This window comes from Eriocheir sinensis, chromosome 43 (assembly GCF_024679095.1).
Source record: "Eriocheir sinensis breed Jianghai 21 chromosome 43, ASM2467909v1, whole genome shotgun sequence".
Lineage (NCBI taxonomy): Eukaryota > Metazoa > Arthropoda > Malacostraca > Decapoda > Varunidae > Eriocheir > Eriocheir sinensis.
This window is the reverse complement of record NC_066551.1, coordinates 11,120,455-11,139,101: the sequence shown is the minus strand read 5'-3', so window position 1 is coordinate 11,139,101 and position 18,647 is coordinate 11,120,455. Positions and strand designations below refer to the sequence as shown.

The 18,647-nt window shown below is 41.6% G+C and overlaps 1 long non-coding RNA gene across 1 annotated transcript; it reads left to right on the top strand.

Moving 5' to 3' along the window:
* The first annotated feature begins 13,458 nt into the window (after positions 1 to 13,458).
* On the top strand, positions 13,459 to 18,393 carry LOC127010461 (uncharacterized). The gene is made up of 3 exons (XR_007763212.1): positions 13,459 to 13,518; positions 18,245 to 18,304; positions 18,365 to 18,393. It is a non-coding gene; the product is annotated as an uncharacterized LOC127010461 (long non-coding RNA).
* The last annotated feature ends 254 nt before the right edge of the window (positions 18,394 to 18,647 follow it).

The window sequence follows — 18,647 nt, the reverse complement described above, 5'->3', positions numbered from 1 at the left end:
CTCTATTTAGGAGCAGTAAGTGGCGGTCTTTTTTTTCTTTTTTTTTCCGCCCTTCCACTGTCTCCTCTGCTGTAAAAAAAGAAAAAAATAGATAGAGTCGTCGTGTACGGAGATTTCTTCTGGTCGGCTGTCAGACTTTATGTACAAAAAAGAATATCATTGAAATCAGTCCCCCTCAAGAGTCTCTTCTGCGCCTCTTCCTACAGTTCCCGTCGCCTCCTCCCGTCCTGTTCACCTTTCACGTTCCACCTGTCCTCTCCTCGCCTCGCCTTTGCTGTCACACCTTTTTTTATTACCCTCTCCCACGCGACCCACCTCCCTTTGTCCTCTCTCCGCGATTTTTTTTTTTCATTCTTTATCCTTTACATTTTTTTCCCCTCCTGTTCGTCTTCACTTCTCTCGCCCATCTCACCTCTTGTACCATTTTCACACAGTCATCGTCCTCCTTCACCCACCTAGATGTCCTCTTCCTCCCTCTCCCTCTTCATACTAAGCCCGTGATCCATCGTTTTCTATGCTATTGTTCGTCCTACTCCTCACCTTCCTAAGCACGTATCATCTCCTCTCCCTTCTTCACTCCTCTCTTACTAAGTTCTCTTCTCAGTCCTTTCTACTGTTCAATCATCCACGGTACTCTACACAATCACTTGACTCCTCACCTTCCAAAAGAACGTATCCTCTCATATCCCTTCTTCAATCCTCTCTTACTAAGCTCTCTTCTCAGTCCTTTCTACTGTTCAATCATCCGCGGTACTCTTCACCCTCTTTTCCGACCGGTTACCATGTTCCTTGTCCTTACCTAGCTATTATTATTTTCACTTTCGCCCACCGCCAGTAGCATCATCATCTTCCTCGCCTTTCAGAGCCTCCCATCCCCCATCATCATCTCGTTTCAGTGTTGCTTAGGGCCATATTTTTAAACATTTCTGCGCCCAAGAACACGTAATTTACTAGTCTTTCGCTGGAGTTTAGGGCATATCCAGGGGTACTTTTATGACCCTGGTGGTAGTCTGAGCCTTCTTCTGTACCGTGAACCTAAAAGAACACTCATTAGAACTCGATTAACCTCCTTTTTGGCCTTTGGAAAAAGTTGGTGTGAGGGGTGGGAGCATCTGACAGTACCAACCTTAGTCCTCACCCACGTCATTCTTCTTTCTTTGACCCCCAACGTTCAGCAGCGATCATCCTCTCGCACTTCTCACATCACCTCCCCGCTCATCAACAGCAGTGTTACGTTCTCCTCCTCCTACTCTCCTCTACTCCCCCTAGCCCCTCTCCCCACCTCCACCCACACCTGCCCATGCAAGCAAGCCCGTCTATTGCCCAGCGCCACCCGAATTTTTTGACTAACTCTCTCTCTCTCTCTCTCTCTCTCTCTCTCTCTCTCTCTCTCTCACACACACACACACACACACACACACACACACAGTTTCCAGGCAGCTCTATCTTCCATCGTGAATAGGTAAACAGATAATACCGGTTTAATATACTTTTTTTCTCGCTGACACGTGCACTTGGTGGCTTGGGTCAGTTCGACTGGTTTGGGATAGCTGGTTCAGGCTCGGAAGTCTTTGCTTGTTGTCCCTGTTCTAAAAGGAAGTATTTTATTTCAAAGTTAGAATTATGAACGCCTCTTTTAGTGCTGGCGTGTTCTTTCCGCTTTATGTTTTTTGGGGGGTAACATCTCTAACATGTAAGATGGCTGAAAGCTTACCTATTTTAGTCACATGGTGATGACGTCAGCCTCCTGTGTAGCCTCGAAATATGACCACACAAAGGAGTACATAAACTGCATTTGATTGTAAGTTGTCACATGTAATAATCGCGAAAATACACGCCGTCGAGGTTTGAGTCAAGAAACCTTTTGTGGAGTGACACACACAAAACAGTTCACAAAAAACACCAGCAAAGCGAGTAGCGCAAAGGCGTACACGTGCGAGGCCTTGATAAATGTGCCACACACTTAGCCAAGGATTTTAATGAGAGACTCCATGGACTTGACGCTGCGAATAACTATTACAAAAACTACTGCGGTTGCACTGAAAGTCGGACATTTTTTTCTTGTGATTTCATTCAGATGCAAAACCATAAGAATTTCTTCGGCTGGGAGACAAGCCTCGTTCTCCTTATCATTGTACTAAAACACTACTCAGTACAACGTATATTGAGTAAATGGATATTACTTGAAGATATCATAGTTTGAGCATCATTAAAAACAAAAAGTCTGTTCTTGCAGCACAGTACACTGAACAAACATTTAAGCGTCTCTTTGCTGCCAAAACTTAAGGAATGTCTCGCAGGTGTTGTCCATAGTACTCTTTTTGTTTAGATGTAATCCATTGGAGTGTGAGGCCGCTCCGTCACATTTCTGAAGTCTACAAGGTCGCACTTTCAGGCTGCTCAGCGCTGTGAAGGCAGGCGTGCTGTCTGGGTGGTGGTTTCAGCGTAGGAGGCTGGAGCTGCTCACTGCGTTTAGTCACCCATAGAAACAATAAGCTTTAGATAAATACATAGGCATAATTGCTCTGCTAAATTGTTCAGTGCTGTGAAGGTTGAGGTACTGTCTGCTTGTTATGGTCAAACCTACTGAGTTTATTTTATTCTTAACACTGAGCAGCTCAGGTCTCCTATGCTTGTGCAAATTTTGCACCAGCACAGGAGACATGAGCTGCTCAGTGCGTTCTTGCTTTCAATAAAGCCACGTTTTTTTATATGTACGTTAAATATGTGGCTAACAAAGTGAGGATATACACACTATATTTAAGCTAATAGTCAAAGGCTGATAAGGGGTGAGGCGTATATAGGATACAGTATCATTCTTTAGAGTCCGTGGTGCAGCGGTTAGCATTCCTTGCTGCGAATCCGCGGACCTAGGTTCGAATCCCGGCCTTAGCTCGCCACGCAGCCCAGCCAGCTGTTCATCTTCCCTTTCGGGCTGGTCAATAAATGGGTACCTGGGGAAATCTGGATGAGGTAAACTGTGGTACCGCGGATGTCACACTGGCCCTGTGTCCCGAGGCAATAAGTTATTACCCGCCGTAGGATCAAGGGCCAATGTGACAGAGATGAGCCCCAAGGCTACGCGCAGGTGTGTGTGTGTGTGTGTGTGTGTGTGTGTGTGTGTGTGTGTGTGTGTGTGTGTGTGTGTGTGTGACTTCAGACGGAGGCAGACGGGGCTTGTTGTGAAGGCCGCAAGGTTTGTGGTGAACCTCTTCCCACACTGATGACGGTGGCTCGGATGGCTGGAGCAAGGCCTCGAGGTGTAACTGGTAGTGGTGTAACCCATTTTCTGATTTATAGTGATTTTTTCTCTGTCAAACTACTCATTAAGAAGTAGGATGCATTTGTCATTATGAACCCATGCCGCCTTCCTTGGCTTGATGCTGCCGTTGCTGTTTTCTATCATGGGTGGATGCAGAAGAAAGGTAATAAAAATGGATGCGGCTCCCATAAAAAGGGAAACAAAGGAGTGCCAATATCGGTTATTGTATTTGTACCTCTCGCGCTGTGTAATAAATTATCAACTCTGCAGCTGCACCCCCTCGTTAACCCACCGTCACCCCCCCCCCTCTCCTCCTACCCTAGTGACTGGCGACGCAGTTTGAATGGTTGTTAAGGAAAAGAAAATATCAATAAAGACCATGGAAGAAGAAGTAGTGGGTAAAGGATGTAGTTTTTCGAAGTTCCTTAACGGCACCAAGAATTGTAACGTCTGCTTCGTTCTTCTACTGGTCCTTCGTCCTTCTACTGGTCCGTCGAATGTAGTTATGTTATGCAATTTTGAAAAGTCTTGAATGTTCCGCGTGCAAGCAAAGAAAATTAAACGCCGCAGATATTAATGACGGGAAAGACAACGAGACGTGCCCCTTTGTCAAGCGTTAATCTCCCGCCATCAGCTCGTTTGAAGATCACTCGAATGGCAGCAGTGTGACGTGTAATTTGTAAGTCAAAAGATGTTAATGGTAAAACTGCTTGACTTCTTAATTCGTTAGATAGGTCCACTGCTTTTTTTCCTCGCTTGGATAAATAACATTGGGTATATATTTCCTTAATCTCTTTCTTGTAACCTTGCGTCCTGCTCTCCACACACCACAACTGCCAGCACGCACCACCCAACCCGACTATCACCCAGCAGCCATGTACTACAACAACCAGCACGCTATCCAACCTTTTAAAACTCCAAGTAAAAACTGCAGAGCCCGCCCGCGGCAACCCAGAGTTATCATCCATCGTCTACAAAGGTTACACGCAAGACAATCACAGCACGTCCACTCACTCAAATGATCTGCCATTCCAGCCCCCACCCCCGACAACCTCCCCCCTCCCCTTTTTTCAACAACAAAGGAGACGACTCAAGGGCAACAAAAAGTGTAGAAAAAAAGCCCGCTACTCACCGCTCCCACAACAGACAAAAGTAAAGAGTCGCCAAAAGAGAGGTCAATTTCGAGTGCAGAGGTGTCTCCATACGAGGGCGGACAAGGTCCCTGTATATGGACAGCATCTGTGCGGGGGAGAAAAACTGGCGGAGACGATACAGAACGCCCAACCCCGAGCATGACGTAATGGCTTGTTGTCTGCTTCGTGTCTAATGGGCGTTTGGGGAACGTTGTGTGGTACAGTAGTACCTGCACCACACCTGTGTGTTTAGAAAAGGAAGTGGAGTACAAAGGCTAGCTGTGACACAAGGGCTGACGGACGGCTGCACCCAAGCCCGTGTCACGAGCAGTGATTGGCCGCAATACTTGTCCCCGATAGGAGAAAGCGCCGGGTTATCTTTTCCTTCATAAAAAAGTATAATCAACGGAGATGGGACATATAGGGGGGGAACCATTGCTATCTTTTTTGGGGGGGGGCAAGGCAATATTTTTTTCTCTGTAACTTATTTACAAATATTATGCTTTTATCTTTCTAAACATTGATGAAAAACTTTTAATTTGATGCATCATTGTCATGAGTCCTTACAGTAATGTGGAGCGTTTACTTTTCTCAACGCCTATTGGATGATATATTGTTTTATAAAGAAAACCCATTTTAATGCTTTCACTGCACACACACACACACACACACACACACACACACACACACACACACACACACACACACATCATTCTCACCATCAAATCATCACCTTTTCCTTTGCAAGTCCCTGTACTGCTTATTATACACCACCAGCCCTAAATACGTTGCCTTCTGCTGCACACGTCAGACGCGAGGAGCGTTTAACATTTATTTGGTTTGTATAGATTAGTTTCCTTGTTATTATTACGTTGACCATCGAAACACTGCAGTAAGAAGGCTCATCTTTTGCTAGCAGTTCCAAGCGTGATACAGAACGCAAAAAGCACCACCGTGGTATGGCGCATCAGGCCCCGTGCAGGTGGCCGGCCTCGGTCTTTTTGTGATTTTGCCGCAGCAGCTTTTTCCCCCTGTATGCTCTTTTCTTTTATTCACATTTATTATCGTCTTGCGCGTCCGAGATAATGCCTCCCTCATTTCTTTTATTTTGTTATACCCATGCAAGCTCGTTCGTCATATCCAATCATAATCTTCACAAACATAGAATCATCGTAAAGTTTATCCCCGCCAAGAGGAGGAGCTTTCCCTTAATGATGAGGTTACACAACACGCATAGGACTCCGCCTCACCTTGACCACATGAAGGACCTGTCGGAAGGTTTTTGTTTGTAAGATAAAGAATCACCTGTGTGTGTGTGTGTGTGTGTGTGTGTGTGTGTGTGTGTGTGTGTGTGTGTGTGTGTGTGTTTACATCCCTGCCTATAGCGCCGGTAGGCTTTCTTCAGGGGCCAGATGGTCGGTTCAAGCCCGTCATGGCGCAGGCAATTTTTTTTTATAGTGGCGCCAGCTATGCTCGGCTCAAGCTGCCCCCGGGAACTCATTCTTGATTCACGGGACGGTTTCTTCTAGAGTAGAGTCCGGGTCGATGGGTGGTCTTCTGGACAGCATGTGGGTAGTCTTAGGCCACTCGGCGGTGACTGAAAAATCCCAGGTGATAGCGTGGGGATTCGAACCGACGTTGTCAATGGCGTATTGAATGTGAACACAGCACGCTAACCCCTCAGCCACCGCCTATGTGATAATGTATTTATGTATATTCATTTGTGTACACACATTTATATTTTGAGCGCTCGCACCTCTGTGTGTGTGGGAGGTGACAGAGATAGACAGACAGACAGACAAACAGAGACAAAGAAGTATATATACATTCAGACAGATAGACAGGCAAACAGACAAAAAAAATCGAGCCGAAAGACATATATAGGGAATAACAAGCAAAGAGACAGACCGACCGTCAAATACTCAAATCGTCAAACAAATGTGCCGAATATGCAGACGCAGATGACATATATACAAACTGAGACGCTGATTGTTCGAAAGACTGGCAATCCAAAAGACATCAGTAGAGACACACACAAAAAAAAAAAAACATAACAACACAACTGTTTCGGAGTATAATCATACCGTGGGAGTAAGGACTCATCAGGAAAGTCTCCACCGCAGGATGGGAGATGTGAAGGTTGTGTAGCTTTCGAAAACAATTTTTATTTATGTAGGAAAGTCACTTTTTTTTTATCCGACCAGCTGAACACTATCACCATCAGTTTTGGCTTATTAGTAAAGATCAGCATTGGCATATACGAGTAAATAAGAAATACATCGAATAAATAATATGAATCGTACCACTGCAACCAATAAAAAAAAAACATCGAATTCCAGTTTATCATGTTAAGAGAAAATGTTTAATGATTTATTGGTAAATGTCAGATCTCCAATAAGACGTAAATTAGTATTCAGTGAAGACTTTGGGAGATGCTAAACACACGCACCCTTACTAAATATGTTTAAAGCATTTTTAAGACAACCCAAAATAAAAACAAGGACAGTAGTAACTGAGCTTTTCCCTTTTACTCCTCCAGACTCTATACATGAGCATCGCCTCACAGTTTTCTTACACGTCAATTAAACTCTGCTTGAAGGTTCCAGATCTGAACACCTTCATTAGCTTGTCTCTCTATATCCACGATGCTATAATGCTGATAGACACGAGGAATTATTAATGGGGGCGCCCGGCGTGGAGTCCCTCGTGGATGGGATGCAGGAGGGCTGTCAGGCCGTCACCCTCGGATGAAGCAAGGCAGTCAGGGTCAGCCAGTCCCGGCTCCTAGAGACCCACCTGAGGCGTTTCGAGTGTCAGGCCACGGCGCGTCGCCCTCCTGCCGCCATTCCTCGTTCCTTCCTTGCTGGTGGTGTTAGAGACTTGGGGTCGTATTACAAGACATTTCGCCGCCCAAGAACACACATTTGACAAGGCTTTCGTAGGAGTTGTGGGCATTTCCAGGAGTAGTTTTATGACCCTGGTGGGAGACTGACCCTTCTCCTATACCGTGAACCTGAAGAAACACTCATTAGGACCCGACAGACCCCCTCTTTGGCCTCTAGAAATCGCTGATGTGAGTAGCGAAAGTGTCTTATAATACCGACCTCGGTGTGCGGAAGACAGAGATAGAATGAACAGATAAATTAGTCCTTACTCAATAGCTCTGCGGCGGCCTAGTCCTGTCCGAATCATTGTCTGATAAGATCTTGAGCCACGGAGATTGTTTATCCGTAACGTATATTCTCATTCCATATTAAACTTGCAGTGTCTCAGAATTTATACTCATTTTCATGTCAGGGTACCGGGAATCAGTGGTTGACTCTCATGATGTATTTGTAATCATGCATCTCCTATATAGGGAATGATTTATGCAGCACTCTATCGACTTTAGATGGCGTTTAGTACATCTCCAATTTCCCCCCTACCTTTTCTATTAATCTCCTCCACCTGTTATTAATCTTATTGATTTGTTTCGCATAATGTTTTAAGACAGTGGATTCAACAATTACTGAAGCGAGAAATGCCAACTTCTTACTCCTAAGGGCCATATTTTCAAACGAATCGGACTCCCGTTATGACTGTTTTCACAGGCCACAGAGAAGATTAACCTGTTTGTCATGGGTGATTGTACCATTCGGGTGCAGAAGGCGTGTGCAACTATCACCAGCATCACAAAACAGTCCATGAGAACCACAGCCACTTTTGAGAGGCTTTTCAAACAGGCGAACCGAGGCGCCGATACCTTTAAGAATAAGACTTCCTTCCATCCAGCCAATCAGCTCCCGTAGCTAACCAGACACTCCCTCCATCCAGCCAATCAGCTCCCTGTAGCTAACCAGACACTCCTCCATCCAGCCAATCAGCTTCCGTAGCGATCTTCCCTACAAAAGGTGTAACTAGCTCTAGATTTCGCCCCATGCAATGTCAACGAGCTCCCTAAAACGGCATATCTCAAACCGAGGTGATGTGGTAAATCTCAACCCTGTATAGGTAAGCAAAGGAAAAAGATACCCACATCTCAAGAAATCAAAATCCCGTGGCTGGCCCCCGAGCCAAGATAACCTTCAGAAGGCTAAATGGACATAAAGCTTGGATTGCCTCACGCAGCTAACCCACAAAAACAAGCAAACACTCAAAAACAAAAGCAAAGCTGCATGGAAGTAAGGGTGGAATTACCCTTCCAAGAAAACTCACAAACTCGGACGAACACTCAAAAACAATAAAAGCACCATGCACGTAGTGGTGGACATACCCTCGAAGAGAACTCACGAACTCAAACAAGCATTGAGAAATACAATAAAAGCAACATGGACGTGCGGGTTGAATTACCCTCGATGATAACTCACAAGGTGAAGTGTTCCTTCAGAGAGACAATAACCACAAACCCGGAGCGATGGACGGCACAATGTCGCGTTTCTCGACCCCCGGGCCATGCCTACGCACGGCTCTTGGGCGCCGCCCGGACAAGTGTGTGGCCCGCCGGCTGCTGCTCCTGCTGCTGGCCACGTGGTCACCCTGGCCTACGCCTACCATCAGCAGGACCAGAGTGACCTCCTGCGGGCATTGCCGCGCTGTGCTCCGTGCTCGTCCTCCTCCTGACGCACGGACATGATTCCTTGCGTAGGGTGTGGCTCGCCGCTCACGTCACCTATAGTGACGACCTCGCGCGAGGTGCTCCGCGTGCTATACGACCTGCAGGCACAGCCCTTGCTGCACGGACTGGGCCTGGGACCCTCCGACGTCCTGCACACCCTCGCCTACTGGTGGTGGGTCCTGCAAGGGCTGCTGCTCGCTACCCTGGCGAGCTTCATTTCGGGAGCCAGCGCCCCTGACGATGAGAACCCTTACGATGACAACCCTGATGATGACAAATCTGATGATGACAACCCTGACGATGACCCTGGTCTTGATCTTGACCCTGTGTTTGAAGAGGATGACTTTGAAGAAGTGGAACTGAGGGAGGTGGTGGTGGTGGTGGAGGCAGTGAATTGGCAGTTCAGGGTGGGGGCTCTAGTCCCCCCTCCTGTCCCGCCCGTCCACCACCCTCGGGGTGAGGAGGAGGGGGAAGACGAGGATGAGTTTGAGGACATGGATCAGAGGGAGGTGATGGAGGCGGTGGAGGAGGGGCAGTTCGGGGTGGGTGACCTTGCCGCCCCTCCCGAGCCGCCTGCCGAGGAGATTGAAGAAGAGGATGGCTTTGAGGAGGTGGACCGGGTGGAGAAGGACCGGGAAGAGGTGGTGGAGGTGGTGGTGGGGCAGTTCGGGGTGGGCGCTGCTGCCGCCCCTCCGGACCCGCCAGCCCGCCACCCTGGTCCTGTTGAGTAAGGAGGGTGAAGGCGAGGATGACTTTGACGAAGTAAGCGAGAGGGACGTGACAGCGATGGAGTAAGGCCAGTGAAGAATGTATAAAAAAAAAGAAACTAAATAAAGAAAAATATATATAAAATACTAAAAAAAAATTAAAATGAAATACAAAAGATTAGGATTAAGATCAATGAAAAAAATCAAACCAAATACAAAATACATAAAAAAAAAAAAATAAAAAGAAGTAAAAAAAAATCAAACCCCAATACAAAATGTGAGGGTAAAGGTTAAGGATCACATTTCTTTGCGTCAAAAAGGAGCAATGGTTTCACCCGACGAGAAGAAAACTTTTAAAATCGCCAAAGTATTAAAGAAAGCTCCGTTCACAGCTTGGAAATAACGACCGGTAAACTTGGTTAAGCTTTAAGATCGATCAAAACAAAACAAAAGTCATCGGCCAGTGAGTATATGTCTTGAACGACTTGAGAAAAAAAAAAAGGACAATAATTAATCTCACATTGCAGTTCAAACTGTCCTTGCGCAATGGAACACCCGAAACAAATACCGTGTGTGTGTGTGTGTGTGTGTGTGTGTGTGTGTGTGTGTGTGTGTGTGTGTGTGTGTGTGTGTGTGTGTGTGTGTGTGTGTGTGTGTGTGTGTGTGTGTGTGTGTGTGTGTGTGTGTGTGTGTGTGTGTGTGTGTGTGTGTGTGTGAGTGAGTGAGTGAGTGAGTGAGCGAGTGAGTGAGTGTGCGTGTGTGTGGCGGGGGGAGGGTACTGTGTGTCGATGTATGTGATGCCGTGTGATATGATATGATTCACAGTGATTGCGTGTGGTAAGTTTCCTTTCCAGGTAATATTGTGTAATATGTTTCCTTTCCAGGTAATGTTGTGTGATATGTTTCCTTTTCAGGTAATGTTGTGTGATATGTTTCCTTTTCAGGTAATGTTGTGTGATATGTTTCCTTTCCAGGTAATGTTGTGTGATATGTTTCCTTTCCAGGTAATGTTGTTTGATATGTTTCCTTTGCAGGTAATGTTGTGTGATATGTTTCCTTCCCAGGTAATGTTGTGTGATATGTTTCCTTTTCAGGTAATGTTGTGTGATATATTTCCTTTCCAGGTAATGTTGTGTGATATGTTTCCTTTCCAGGTAATGTTGTGTGATATGTTTCCTTTTCAGGTAATGTTGTGTGATATGTTTCCTTCCCAGGTAATGTTGTGTGATATGTTTACTTTTCAGGTAATGTTTTGTGATATGTTTCCTTCCCAGGTAATGTTGTGTGATATATTTCCTTTCCAGGTAATGTTGTGTGATATATTTCCTTTCCAGGTAATGTTTTGTGATATGTTTCCTTCCCAGGTAATGTTGTGTGATATATTTCCTTTCCAGGTAATGTTGTGTGATATGTTTCCTTCCCTGGTAATGTTGTGTGATATGTTTACTTTTCAGGTAATGTTTTGTGATATGTTTCCTTCCCAGGTAATGTTGTGTGATATGTTTCCTTTCCAGGTAATGTTGTGTGATATATTTCCTTTCCAGGTAATGTTGTGTGATATGATTCCTTTCCAGGTAATGTTGTGTGATATGTTTCCTTTCCAGGTAATGTTGTGTGATATGATTTCTTTCCAGGTAATGTTGTGTGATATGTTTCCTTTCCAGGTAATGTTGTGTAATATGTTTCCTTTCCAGGTAATGTTGTGTGATATGTTTCCTTTCCAGGTAATGTTGTGTGATATGTTTCCTTTCCAGGTAATGTTGTGTGATATATTTCCTTTCCAGGTAATGTTGTGTGATATGTTTCCTTTCCAGGTAATGTTGTGTAATATGTTTCCTTTCCAGGTAATGTTGTGTGATATGTTTCCTTTCCAGGTAATGTTGTGTGATATGTTTCCTTTCCAGGTAATGTTGTGTGATATGTTTCCTTTCCAGGTAATGTTGTGTGATATGTTTCCTTTCCAGGTAATGTTGTGTAATATGTTTCCTTTCCAGGTAATGTTGTGTGATATGTTTCCTTTCCAGATAATGTTGTGTGATATGTTTCCTTTCCAGGTAATGTTGTGTAATATGTTTCCTTTCCAGGTAATGTTGTGTAATATGTTTCCTTTCCAGGTAATGTTTTGTGATATGTTTCCTTCCGAGGTAATGTTGTGTGATATGTTTCCTTTTCAGGTAATGTTTTGTGATATGTTTCCTTCCCAGGTAATGTTGTGTGATATATTTCCTTTCCAGGTAATGTTGTGTGATATGTTTCCTTCCCTGGTAATGTTGTGTGATATGTTTACTTTTCAGGTAATGTTTTGTGATATGTTTCCTTCCCAGGTAATGTTGTGTGACAATTATGTTTCCTTTCCAGGTAATGTTGTGTGATATATTTCCTTTCCAGGTAATGTTGTGTGATATGATTCCTTTCCAGGTAATGTTGTGTGATATGTTTCCTTTCCAGGTAATGTTGTGTGATATGATTCCTTTCCAGGTAATGTTGTGTGATATGTTTCCTTTCCAGGTAATGTTGTGTAATATGTTTCCTTTCCAGGTAATGTTGTGTGATATGTTTCCTTTCCAGGTAATGTTGTGTGATATGTTTCCTTTCCAGGTAATGTTGTGTGATATATTTCCTTTCCAGGTAATGTTGTGTGATATGTTTCCTTTCCAGGTAATGTTGTGTAATATATTTCCTTTCCAGGTAATGTTGTGTGATATGTTTCCTTTCCAGGTAATGTTGTGTGATATGTTTCCTTTCCAGGTAATGTTGTGTGATATGTTTCCTTTCCAGGTAATGTTGTGTGATATGTTTCCTTTCCAGGTAATGTTGTGTAATATGTTTCCTTTCCAGGTAATGTTGTGTGATATGTTTCCTTTCCAGATAATGTTGTGTGATATGTTTCCTTTCCAGGTAATGTTGTGTGATATGTTTCCTTTCCAGGTAATGTTGTGTGATATGTTTCCTTTTCAGGTAATGTTGTGTGATATGTTTCCTTCCCAGGTAATGTTGTGTGATATGTTTACTTTTCAGGTAATGTTTTGTGATATGTTTCCTTCCCAGGTAATGTTGTGTGATATATTTCCTTTCCAGGTAATGTTGTGTGATATATTTCCTTTCCAGGTAATGTTTTGTGATATGTTTCCTTCCCAGGTAATGTTGTGTGATATATTTCCTTTCCAGGTAATGTTGTGTGATATGTTTCCTTCCCTGGTAATGTTGTGTGATATGTTTACTTTTCAGGTAATGTTTTGTGATATGTTTCCTTCCCAGGTAATGTTGTGTGATATGTTTCCTTTCCAGGTAATGTTGTGTGATATATTTCCTTTCCAGGTAATGTTGTGTGATATGATTCCTTTCCAGGTAATGTTGTGTGATATGTTTCCTTTCCAGGTAATGTTGTGTGATATGATTCCTTTCCAGGTAATGTTGTGTGATATGTTTCCTTTCCAGGTAATGTTGTGTAATATGTTTCCTTTCCAGGTAATGTTGTGTGATATGTTTCCTTTCCAGGTAATGTTCTGTGATATGTTTCCTTTCCAGGTAATGTTGTGTGATATATTTCCAGGTAATGTTGTGTGATATGTTTCCTTTCCAGGTAATGTTGTGTAATATGTTTCCTTTCCAGGTAATGTTGTGTGATATGTTTCCTTTCCAGGTAATGTTGTGTGATATGTTTCATTTCCAGGTAATGTTGTGTGATATGTTTCTTTCCAGGTAATGTTGTGTGATATGTTTCCTTTCCAGGTAATGTTGTGTGATATGTTTCCTTTCCAGGTAATGTTGTGTGATATGTTTCCTTTCCAGGTAATGTTGTGTAATATGTTTACTTTCCAGGTAATGTTTTGTGATATGTTTCCTTTCCAGGTAATGTTGTGTGATATGTTTCCTTTACAGGTAATGTTTTGTGATATGTTTCCTTCCCAGGTAATGTTGTGTGATATATTTCCTTTCCAGGTAATGTTGTGTGATATGTTTCCTTCCCTGGTAATGTTGTGTGATATGTTTACTTTTCAGGTAATATTGTGTGATATATTTCCTTTCCAGGTAATATTGTGTGATATGTTTCCTTTCCAGGTAATGTTGTGTGATATGTTTCCTTCCCTGGTAATGTTGTGTGATATGTTTCCTTTTCAGGTAATGTTGTGTGATATGTTTCCTTCCCAGGTAATGTTGTGTGATATGTTTCCTTTCCAGGTAATGTTGTGTGATATATTTCCTTTCCAGGTAATGTTGTGTGATATGATTCCTTTCCAGGTAATGTTGTGTGATATGTTTCCTTTCCAGGTAATGTTGTGTGATATATTTCCTTTCCAGGTAATGTTGTGTGATATGTTTCCTTTCCAGGTAATGTTGTGTGATATGTTTCCTTTCCAGGTAATGTTGTGTGATATGTTTCCTTTCCAGGTAATGTTGTGTGATATGTTTCCTTTCCAGGTAATGTTGTGTAATATGTTTCCTTTCCAGGTAATGTTGTGTGATATGTTTCCTTTCCAGGTAATGTTGTGTGATATGTTTTCTTTCCAGGTAATGTTGTGTGATATATTTCCTTTCCAGGTAATGTTGTGTGATATGTTTCCTTTCCAGGTAATGTTGTGTGATATGTTTCCTTTCCAGGTAATGTTGTGTGATATGTTTCCTTTCCAGGTAATATTGTATGACATGCTTTCTTTCCAGGTAATGTTGTGTGATATGTTTCCTTTCCAGGTAATGTTGTGTAATATGTTTCCTTTCCAGGTAATGTTGTGTGATATGTTTCCTTTCCAGGTAATGTTGTGTGATATGTTTCCTTTCCAGGTAATGTTGTGTGATATGTTTCCTTTCCAGGTAATGTTGTGTGATATGTTTCCTTCCTAGGTAATGTTGTGTGATATGTTTCCTTTCCAGGTAATGTTGTGTGATATGTTTCCTTTCCAGGTAATGTTGTGTGATATGTTTCCTTTCCAGGTAATGTTGTGTGATATGTTTCCTTTCCAGGTAATGTTGTGTGATATGTTTCCTTTCCAGGTAATGTTGTGTGATATGTTTCCTTTCCAGGTAATGTTGTGTGATATGTTTCCTTACCATGTAATGTTGTGTGATATGTTTACTTTACAGGTAATGTTGTGTGATATGTTTCCTTTCCAGGTAATGTTGTGTGATATGTTTCCTTTCCAGGTAATGTTGTGTGATATGTTTCCTTTCCAGGTAATGTTGTGTGATATGATTCCTTTCCAGGTAATGTTGTGTGATATGTTTCCTTTCCAGGTAATGTTGTGTGATATGTTTACTTTTCAGGTAATGTTGTGTGATATGTTTCCTTTCCAGGTAATGTTGTGTGATATGTTTCCTTCCCTGGTAATGTTGTGTGATATGTTTACTTTTCAGGTAATGTTTTGTGATATGTTTCCTTCCCAGGTAATGTTGTGTGATATGTTTCCTTTCCAGGTAATGTTGTGTGATATGTTTCCTTTCCAGGTAATGTTGTGTGATATGTTTCCTTTCCAGGTAATATTGTGTGATATGTTTCCTTTCCAGGTAATATTGTGTGATATGTTTCCTTTCCAGGTAATATTGTGTAATATGTTTCCTTTCCAGGTAATATTGTGTGATATGTTTCCTTTCCAGGTAATATTGTGTAATATGTTTCCTTTCCAGGTAATATTGTGTAATATGTTTCCTTTCCAGGTAATGTTGTGTGATATGTTTCCTTTCTAGGTAATGTTGTGTGATATGTTTCCTTTTCAGGTAATATTGTGTGACATGTTTCCTTTCCAGGTAATGTTGTGTGATATGTTTCCTTTCCAGGTAATATTGTGTAATATGTTTCCTTTCCAGGTAATGTTGTGTTATATGTTTCCTTTCCATTTAATGTTGTGTGATATGTTTCCTTTCCAGGTAATGTTGTGTGATATCTCTCCTTCCCAGATAATGTTGTGTGATATGTTTCCTTTCCATTTAATGTCGTGTGATATGTTTCCTCCCTAGGTAATGTTGTGTGATATGTTTCCTTTCCAGGTAATGTTGTGTGATATGTTTCCTTTCCAGGTAATGTTGTGTGATATGTTTCCTTTCCAGGTAATGTTGTGTGATATGATTCCTTTCCAGATAATGTTGTGTGATATGATTCCTTTCCAGGTAATGTTGTGTGATATGTTTCCTTTCCAGATAATGTTGTGTGATATGATTCCTTTCCAGGTAATGTTGTGTGATATGTTTCCTTTCCAGGTAATGTTGTGTGATATGTTTCCTTTCCAGGTAATATTGTGTGATATGTTTCCTTTCCAGGTAATGTTGTGTGATATGTTTCCTTCCCAGGTAATGTTGTGTGATATGTTTCCTTTTCAGGTAATGTTTTGTGATATGTTTCCTTTCCAGGTAATGTTGTGTGATATGTTTCCTTTCCAGGTAATGTTGTGTGATATATTTCCTTTCCAGGTAACGTTGTGTGATGTTTCCTTTCCAGGTAATATTGTGTGATATGTTTCCTTTCCAGGTAATATTGTGTGATATATTTCCTTTCCAGGTAATATTGTGTGATATGTTTCCTTTCCAGGTAATATTGTGTAATATGTTTCCTTTCCAGGTAATATTGTGTAATATGTTTCCTTTCCAGGTAATGTTGTGTGATATGTTTCCTTCCCAGGTAATTTTGTGTGATATGTTTCCTTTTCAGGTAATGTTTTGTGATATGTTTCAACCCAGGTAATGTTGTGTGATATGTTTCCTTTCTAGGTAATGTTGTGTGATATGTTTCCTTTCCATGTAACGTTGTGTGATGTTTCCTTTCCAGGTAATATTGTGTGATATGTTTCCTTTCCAGGTAATATTGTGTGATATATTTCCTTTCCAGGTAATATTGTGTGATATGTTTCCTTTCCAGGTAATATTGTGTAACATGTTTCCTTTTCAGGTAATGCTGTGTTATATGTTTCCTTCCCAGGTAATGTTTTGTGATATGTTTCCTTTTCAGGTAATGTTTTGTGATATGTTTCCTTCCCAGGTAATGTTGTGTGATATATTTCCTTTCCAAGTAATGTTGTGTGATATGATTCCTTTCCAGGTAATGTTGTGTGATATGTTTCCTTTCCAGGTAATGTTCTGTGATATGATTCCTTTCCAGGTAATGTTGTGTGATATGTTTCCTTTCCAGGTAATGTTGTGTGATATGTTTCCTTTCCAGGTAATGTTGTGTGATATGTTTTTCTTTCCAGGTAATGTTGTGTGATATGATTCCTTTCCAGATAATGTTGTGTGATATATTTCCTATCCAGGTAATGTTGTGTGATATGTTTCCTTTCCAGGTAATGTTGTGTGATATGATTCCTTTCCAGGTAATGTTGTGTGATATGTTTCCTTTCCAGGTAATGTTGTGTGATATGTTTCCCTTCCAGGTAATGTTGTGTGATATGTTTCCTTTCCAGGTAATGTTGTGTGATATGTTTTCTTTCCAGGTAATGTTGTGTGATATGATTCCTTTCCAGGTAATGTTGTGTGATATGTTTCCTTTCCAGGTAATGTTGTGTGATATGATTCCTTTCCAGGTAATGTTGTGTGATATGTTTCCTTTCCAGGTAATGTTGTGTGATATATTTCCTTTCCAGGTAATGTTGTGTGATATGTTGTCTTTCCAGGTAATGTTGTGTGATATGTTTCCTTTCCAGGTAATGTTGTGTGATATGTTTCCTTTCCAGGTAATGTTGTGTGATATGTTTCCTTTCCAGGTAATGTTGTGTGATATGATTCCTTCCAGGTAATGTTGTGTGATATGTTTCCTTTCCAGGTAATGTTGTGTGATATGTTTCCTTTCCAGGTAATGTTGTGTGATATGTTTCCTTTCCAGGTAATGTTGTGTGATATGTTTCCTTTCCAGGTAATGTTGTGTGATATGTTTTCTTTCCAGGTAATGTTGTGTGATATGTTTCCTTTCCAGGTAATGTTGTGTGATATGTTTCCTTTCCAGGTAATGTTGTGTGATATGTTTCCTTCAGGTAATTTTGCGTGATATGTTTCCTTTCCAGGTAATGTTGTGTGATATGTTTCCTTCCCAGGTAATGTTGTGTGATATGTTTCCTTCCCAGGTAATGTTGTGTGATATGTTTCCTTTCCAGGTAATGTTGTGTGATATGTTTCCTTCCAGGTAATGATGTGTGATATGTTTTCTTTCCAGGTAATGTTGTGTGATATGTTTCCTTTCCAGGTAATGTTGTGTGATATGTTTCCAGGTAATGTTGTGTGATATGTTTCCTTTCCAGGTAATGTTGTGTGATATGTTTCCTTTCCAGGTAATGTTGTGTGATATGTTTCCTTTCCAGGTAATGTTGTGTGATATGTTTCCTTTCCAGGTAATGTTGTGTGATATGTTTCCTTTCCAGGTAATGTTGTGTGATATGTTTCCTTTCCAGGTAATGTTGTGTGATATGTTTCCTTTCCAGGTAATGTTGTGTGATATGTTTCCTTTCCAGGTAATGTTGTGTGATATGATTCTTTCCAGGTAATGTTGTGTGATATGTTTCCTTTCCAGGTAATGTTGTGTGATATGTTTCCTTTCCAGGTAATGTTGTGTGATATGTTTCCTTTCCAGGTAATGTTGTGTGATATGTTTCCTTTCCAGGTAATGTTGTGTAATATGTTTACTTTCCAGGTAATGTTGTGTAATATGTTTCCTTTCCAGGTAATGTTGTGTGATATGTTTACTTTCCAGGTAATGTTGTGTGATATGTTTCCTTTCCAGGTAATGTTGTGTGATATGTTTCCTTTTCAGGTAATGTTTTGTGATATGTTTCCTTCCCAGGTAATGTTGTGTGATATATTTCCTTTCCAGATAATGTTGTGTTATATGTTTCCTTCCAAGGTAATGTTGTGTGATATGTTTCCTTTTCAGGTAATGTTGTGTTATATGTTTCCTTCCCAGGTAATGTTGTGTGATATGTTTCCTTTTCAGGTAATGTTGTGTGATATGTTTCCTTTCCAGGTAATGTTGTGTG